At 35.4% G+C, this 7,877-nt stretch overlaps 1 non-coding gene across 1 annotated transcript; it reads left to right on the top strand.

The window, feature by feature from the left end:
• Window positions 1–6,772: 6,772 nt before the first annotated feature.
• Window positions 6,773–6,879, top strand: LOC123232628. The gene has a single exon (XR_006505157.1). It is a non-coding gene; the product is annotated as a U6 spliceosomal RNA (small nuclear RNA).
• The last annotated feature ends 998 nt before the right edge of the window (window positions 6,880–7,877 follow it).

Below are 7,877 nucleotides of genomic sequence, written 5' to 3'. Positions count from 1 at the left end.
AGAGAGAGAGTAAAAGGTGCTGAACCTGGATTTATTCGAGTTTGAATATTCATTCCTTCTGGCAAATCATTTAATGTCTCAGGCCTCAATTTCCTTATCTGTAAAATGGGGGAAGGTTTATTTAGATTAGGAGTTTTTAATCTGAGGTCAGTGAATTTATATATGAAATATATATACCTATATATGATATATAATACATATAAATAATATATGTTTATGACTATATAATATATAATAAAATAATATTTAACAAGCATAATATATAATAAATAAATATATAAGTAAACATAATATATATTTAGATAACTTCATTTCTATATATTCCTTTGTAATTATTACATTATTTTATGCATTTACAAATATTCTGAGAAGTCCATAGACTTTACCAAAGGTGTCTACAATACACAAAAAGTTCAAGAACAGCTAACCAAAATAATCTCTCAGGTCCCTTCCAATTCTAGAACTATGACATTAGGAACTGATCTTTTAAAAAATTAATTAGTTTGTTGGTTGTATTAAAATTCCTAGTTATATTCTTCTCTTTTTCCTTTCTTCTTTTCTTCCCCTTCCTAGGCTAGAGAAGGCATCATTTGACAAAAAAGAAATTTCTTAAAAGCTATATATATAAACCTATGTCATGCATGTTTCTGTTTATCAGTTCTTTCTCTGGAGGTAGACATTCACAAGTTGTTCTTCAGATATTATTTATGTAGCTGTATATATGATTTTCTTGGTCCCGTTTGGTCCATTTTTCATAATTTCAGGTAGGTCTTTCCATTTCTTTTTCCTTGAAATTAACTTGCTCATCATTTCTTATGGCTCACTAGTATTCTATCATCACCCTATGCCACAGTTTATTCAACCATTCCCCAGTTGATGGGCATTATCTCAAATTCTAGTTCTTTGCCACCACAAGAAGAGCTGCTATAAATATTTTAGAACATTGAAGTTCTTTCCTTTTTTCCCTGATCACCTTGGAAAACAGACCTAACAGTGGTATTGCTGGGACAAAAGGTATATACAGTTTTATAACTCTGGGCACAATTCCAGATTGCTCTTCAAAATGGCTGAATCAGTTCACAGTTCCACCAATAATGTATTAGTGTCCCCATTTTTCCATATTCACTCAAAACAATTTGTCATTTTACCTTTTTGTCATTTTAGATAATCTCTTAGATGTGAGAAGATATTTCAGAGTTGTCTTGACTTGCATTTCTCTAATCAGCAATGGTTTAGAGCAGTTATGGGCAAACTACACCCTTGGGCCAGATGTGGCCCCCTGAAATGTTCTATCCAGCCAAGGCAATATTATTCCTAATCTGAGGAATACAATGAGTAGGATACAATACAATGAAACTTTGAAAGAGTTGCCTTAGAAACAGACTGACAGATGAGCATTTCCTTTCCTTTGGCCCCTGTAATGCAGGATTTATGCAAGATTTCTTGCATTTGCAATATTACCCTAGGCAATCCTGTCAGTTAGCAGAATGGAACTCTGGCCCTGCAGGTGCCAGTCCCAGGAGCGGACAGTTGGACTGGTACTATATAAACCCCTGCAAACCCAACCTTGGGGTTCTGATTTCCTTGACTTCACCCAGACACCCAGCTACCCCTGATTTCCCCTTGGGGACCCGGGAGGGATTGAAGGGAGGAGGGGGTGGAATGTGGGCAGGATTTTAGTTTAGAGTAGCCTAGTTAGACACCCCTAAATCAACTTAGCAACTACATCTGTTTAGCTGGTGGATGATATAACATTAGAGCAATGTTAAATTATCTCTGGCTGAGGGCTGGTTCCCTTAGTCTGATCTTACCTTCTAGGTCCATTACCAACACTTGCCAGGCGCCCCTAGCAGCAGCTTCTCAAGACCCTAAATCCTCTTTCCTCAGTTTTTCCCTTTCATGTTAAAATAAAACCCTTAGCCTGAACCCGAGAGTTCCTGTAATTATTATAACATCACCTAGGCTAAAGGGACTGAGGAGAGGCGAGGGTTTATGGTTTATGTAATCCTGCATTACACCCCCTCTTTAAAAAGTTTGCCCATCACTGCTTTAGAGCATTTTTATATGACTACATATGGCTTTGATTTCTTCATGCAAAAACTTTCTGTTCATATCTTTGACCATTTATCAATTAGGGAAAGGCTCATATTCTTATAAATTTGACAAAGTTCTTTAGATGAGGTCTCTGTCTGAGAAACACTCTATAAAATTTCCACCAATTTTCTGCTTTCCTTCTAACCTTGGCTATATTTGTTTTATTTGTTTAAAACCCTTTTAATTTAATGTAATCAAAGTTATTAATTTTACATCTTACACTGCTCACTGTCTTTTGTTTATTGATGAATTCTTCTCCTATTCATTAATGATAGGTAATATGTTCCTTGTTTTTCTAATTTGTTTATAGCATCTCCCTTTATGTCTAGGTCATGTATTCATTTTGATCTTATCTTGATCAATGGTATAAGATATTAGTCTATACCTAGTTTCTGCCAGCCTGCTTTCCAGTTTTACCAATAAGTTTTACCAAATTGTGAATTCTTATCCCTAGTATATATAATTTGGCTCTTTACTTTTGTCAAATACAAGGGTACCATAATTTTTTACTACAGTTTGTTGCATTTCTGTTCTGCTCCACTGATCTACCTTTCTATTTCTTAGCCAGTACTAGGTAGTTATGACAATTACAGCTTTATAATACAATTTAAAACATATTACTGCTAGACCTCCTTCCTTAATATTTTCCTCATTAATCCCTTTAATATTCTTGACATTTTGTTTTTCCAAATGAATTTTGTTATCATTTTTTTCCAACTCAATAAAATTGTTTTTTTGTAATTTAATTGGGATGGCATTGAGTCAATATATTAGTTTAGGCATTGCTATTTTAATTTTGTTGACTTTTCCCACCCATGAACAATTACTATTTTTTCAATTACTTCAGTCTCCTTTATTTGTGTAAGAAGTGTTTGATGTTATGTTTATGTAGTTCTTGTTTTTTTTGGGGGGCAGTTATACTCCCGTGTATTTTATCCTGCCTATGGTTATTTTAAATGAGGTATCTCTTTCAACCTCTTCTTTAAGAGCTTTGTTAGTGTTATTTAAAAATGCTGATGATTAATATAAGCTTGTTTTATATTCTGACAGTTTAAAAATTATTGTTTCAACTAACGTTTTAGTTGACTCTAGAATTTTCCACATATACCATCATATGCACTGCAAAAAATTTTATAACCTCTTTGCTCATTTTGATTTCTTTAATTTTTTCTTTATCCCTTATTGCTATTGAAATGAACTGATTTTTAAAAGAAGAATCTCTGTTGCTAACATTTATGTTTGTACTCTAATTTAAATTATTCCAGTGGCAATTGAGTGGCTAGACTGTGTAGTGGAAAGAGTAACCTGGAGTCAGCAAGCACTGAGTTCAAATCTTGCCTCAGGATTTGCATGACCCTGGCCAAGTCATTTAGTCTTTCTTTGTCTCAATTTTCTCATCTGTAAAAATGGGAATAATAATAGCACCTAAAACCTCAAATGGGGTCACAAAGAGTCGGACATAACTAAAAAACAACTGAATAACAACAACTACCTCCCAGAGTTGCTGTGAGGATAAAATGAGTTAATATTTGTAATTGCTTATCATTATTATATTCTGATCCTGCTCCAAAAATCCAGGAACTTAATAAATTATTTTAAAAGTTAAATTTAAAGTTGCATCAGCATGCTTCAGAAAGTGATCACATTCTTTCTGTAAATTATACCTCATTTTTTTTGTCAAGAAACATTCTTTTTTTTTTCTGAAGGTAGGAGATGGATGGGCAATCTTTGTCTTAGATTTGCATGCTGATCTGGGGACTAATGCAACCCACCATTTTATTCCCTAAGTCCTTTGCTTTGCTTTTCAGATTTTCATGACCTCTTGTCATGATTAGGAATCATTTATATTTCAAGCTGTTCTTTCCCCCCCCAGGATCTTAAACATACCTAGAGTCCAATTGTTTTAGGTGTTGCTCTGATTAGCATCTTCCTCTCAGGCTTTAAATTGGAGGAAAGCAGTGGCAGCTTGGAAAAACAGGGTCCTGATGTTCACTAGCTGTAGGAGAGATGAAATGATGTTCCCAGGTGGTGGTATCTCTGGGAAACACCAAAAACTGCAAGGAGTGAACATTTAAGTTGAGTTAAAGTGTTTAAATGAACTACTGGGGGATTAAGTGAATGAAGATTTAAACAAAGTGCCTTTGCCTAGGGAAGAGGCACAGCCATTTAGCCTGCCAGCAATGGAGGAGTTAAAAGTTTTAGGAACATGAAATGCTCCAAGAAAATAGTGAGAGACCCACTAGCAGCCTTGACCTTTATTTTGAGGGTCCAAATCCAGACAAGGGTCCTAATTAGCTGCAGAGGAATCAAGAGCTTTGGCAATATACCAGCTGACATAAAAAAAAAAAAGAATCCAGTAAATAAAAGAGCCATTTTTTTGTCACAAAGGTTAAATTGGAGCAACATTTGTTCAACTGCTTGGTATTTCTGGCTCTCATTTAATCCCCTTTAAAATAAAGAATTCTATTTTACCCAATTTCCTTGTCTCTATATTATCCCCCTCAGATTTATTTTCCCCATTCTCACTATATTAATTGTGGGCTCCCTTCTTTTTTAAGCTCTTTATTCTCCTCTGCTTGTTTAACATGTGTGTCTGTTAAATGTTTTAGATTATATTTTCTATTAACATTTTATGTTTGTAGAATAAAACTCCTGCCATTTCCCTATACTTTATTTTTTCCAAGAAATTTTTCCTGGCTACTTCTCTTTCAAGTGACCGACTTATTTTGTGTTAATATTCTGAGTATTCTCATCCATGCAGGTAGGAGGAAACTTAGTCTATGGATTTATGGATTTCCTTACCTAGAGAGCCCAAAATCTAAATTACAGACAAGATGAAAATATTGAGCAAATTTATGTGACAACAAAACACTTTGGCTCGACATGTTCTACAGCACTGAAACCATTCTAACTCTGGTTACTTTTCTTTTCCTTCCATGTTTTGTACTTAGAGGGTTAGGGGAGCTAAGTTCAAGTCATATCTCTGATTTTTACTATTTATGTCATCTTGGGCAAGACTCTTACCTCAGTCTCAGTTTCCTAGTTGTCTATAAAGTGAAGAGGATGTCTCTTCCACATCTATATGGTTAATATATTTTGTACTGTCAGGTTTGTTACCAATCTGTTGCATTCTTTTTCATTCTCAACCCTCTTGTTCTTTATGCCAAAATTTGACCCCTCAAATAGAAATAGAATCAAATTACAAATCAAGAAACTATTTTTATAATCTCAAAATAATCAGAGGCTAGAATTCTCCCTTTTACTATAGTTTAGCCACTAGAAGGAATAATCAAAATGCCACAAAGCAAATTTTAATCCTAGTGAAAGGGGGCTTAGCCAGGTGGATGTTATTTTTAGTACTTATGATATTGTTTTGAAAGCATGTTTGTGTATACTTTATAAGCAACATTACTTTCACCTCTAAACAAACTCAAATTTTTAAAAAGTCCAGAGATTAAAACAATCTTGGCACTTTCTCCATTTCTTCTGTTAAACATCAAAGCTAACTAGCATTATTGACTGTTACTACTTCTAGCATTCTCCCCCTTCTCTACTTCAAGTGTGTATGTTTGAAAGAGGAGGTGAAGTTCATACATGCCATGGTGAACTGATTAATAAAATTGTTACTTTTTTTCTGTTGGTAATGGATCCGATGCTTCTAGAATATGTACCTGTTTAGAAGTTTAAAACTTGCACTTTGCAGAAAGTTCCACATCATTCATTTTCATATAAATTTGTTCAAAATTTGGATCTCATCTGTAATTTATATTTGGAGCTCTCTAGGTAGGAAATCCATAGACTGACTCTCCTACCTGCATGCAGCAAGATACCCAGAGTATTCAAAATGAAGAGAGAGAAAGAGAAGTAGCCCGAGAAAGATGATTTCTCGGGAGGGAAAAAGCATGGGAAAAGAGCAGGAGTTTTATTTTATGAAAACTCTTTTAAGCCCTGACTATCAAAGGAGATGGTGTGTTTAGATATAGAGCCGAGATGTAAGTAGGTGAGAAGCATGTCTCTAATACATATTGGCAGTGTGACCATGGCTATGTTATTTCAGCTACTTTAGACCTTCCAAATAGTGTTGGGTAGTCAAACTTATCCAGTTTTGACGCATCAATCAAGGTAATCAGAACTGGATAAGAGAAACTTATAGGCATAACCCTACATATTTTAGATTGCCTAGAGTTGTTTTGAATGGATTGTCTTTTCTGTCACTTTCCATTGGACTTTGTTGGTGGTGAATAGAAATGCCAATGATTTATGTGGGTATATTTTTAACCTGTGACATTGCTAAAGATGGTATTTTTTTCTGTTACTTTTTTTTGGTTGATTCTCTAAGATTCCCTATGTATACCACCATATCATCTGAATCTGGGTTTTTGTTTTATATTTCATTTAATAATAGTTAACATTCACATAATGCCTACCATGTGCCAAATACTTTATAAATATTATCTCATTTGTGCCTCACAACAACCTTGGGAAGTAGGGCCATTATTATCTTCATTTTACAGTTGAGGAAACTGACACAGACAGATTAAATGACTTGCTCAGGGTCACATAGCAAGGAAGCATCTAAGGTTGGATTGGAATTCAGGTCTTCTTGATTCCAGGTCAGGGCTTTATCTACTATACCACCAAGCTGCAGTCATGGTCATGAAATGAAAACTTTGGGTGGGTGCTCGCTTCGGCAGCACATATACTAAAATTGGAACGATACAGAGAAGATTAGCATGGCCCCTGCGCAAGGATGACATGCAAATTCGTGAAGCGTTCCATATTTTTGATTGTCAGTTGTTTTCTTTTTTGTCAGTCACCAGTTGAACAAAGGTATAAAAGATGTATCAAATAAATGGGTTTTGAATAAAAAAAAAACAAAACAAAACAAAAAAAACTTTGGGTGGTACTTGATCACCCTCCAGGTCCTTTCCAACTCTGAGAGTTGATCCTATAAAATGGTAACATTAAAAAAAAAATCTGTCCACTTAGCTTTTCATGCTAGAAACCAATATTTCACTTTTATTTCAATGACAAAAGTTTGTAAACAGAGAACATGTTCTGTCTCTAGATTTTTCCAGTATGCAGTACTCAATTAAGAACCCCACTTAATGTGCTTGCCTGTAGTTGCTTTGTTCTGATTTCCATGGCACTGCTGTTGAGTCTCATTCTCTTTTATGACTTTGTGGTGTGAGAAGGGTTATCACGTTTCTTCTGTTTGGGGGGAAGACGGAACAGTTTCCAGCCAGCGTGCTGCCCGAATACAGGAAATCAGGGCTTGTAATTATTCCATGTTCTAGCCAGCATGTGCTTTGTTATTTATGACATACCCAGAGCTAGCGGATGGCTGTAGTATGCTATTACAGCCTTTTTGCCAGCCTTCTTCGAACAGTGTGAAAGGTGACTTCAGCCTGGGAAAATGAGCGGATGCCATTTAATATGTCACGGGCATCCACAAACTGACAAACGTCCCCACATGCTTGCTGATGTCATTGCTGAGAGTGATATAAAGCCAAGGTCACTGAGCGACAGGAAGAAGTCTCAGTTGGCTGGGGTTTTAGGAACAGAAACAACAAAAGATGGGCTAATGAAAAACAAAAATTAAGAGGGAAGAAAAAGAAAGCAAGAAAGGGAAGCGAGAGAGAAAGGAGCCCTTTAATTTGTTCTTTCTTCATGGGTATCGGCTTTAAAAAAAATGCTAGGATTGAGTTCAAGATGCAGGCCATCTAGTGTGAGGAAATGCACTATTTTGACGGAGTCTCTCCGTCCTGTTGTCAAAAGGAAGA

This window comes from Gracilinanus agilis, chromosome 1 (assembly GCF_016433145.1).
Source record: "Gracilinanus agilis isolate LMUSP501 chromosome 1, AgileGrace, whole genome shotgun sequence".
NCBI classification, from domain to species: domain Eukaryota; kingdom Metazoa; phylum Chordata; class Mammalia; order Didelphimorphia; family Didelphidae; genus Gracilinanus; species Gracilinanus agilis.
This window is presented reverse-complemented; position numbering and strand designations above follow the sequence as displayed.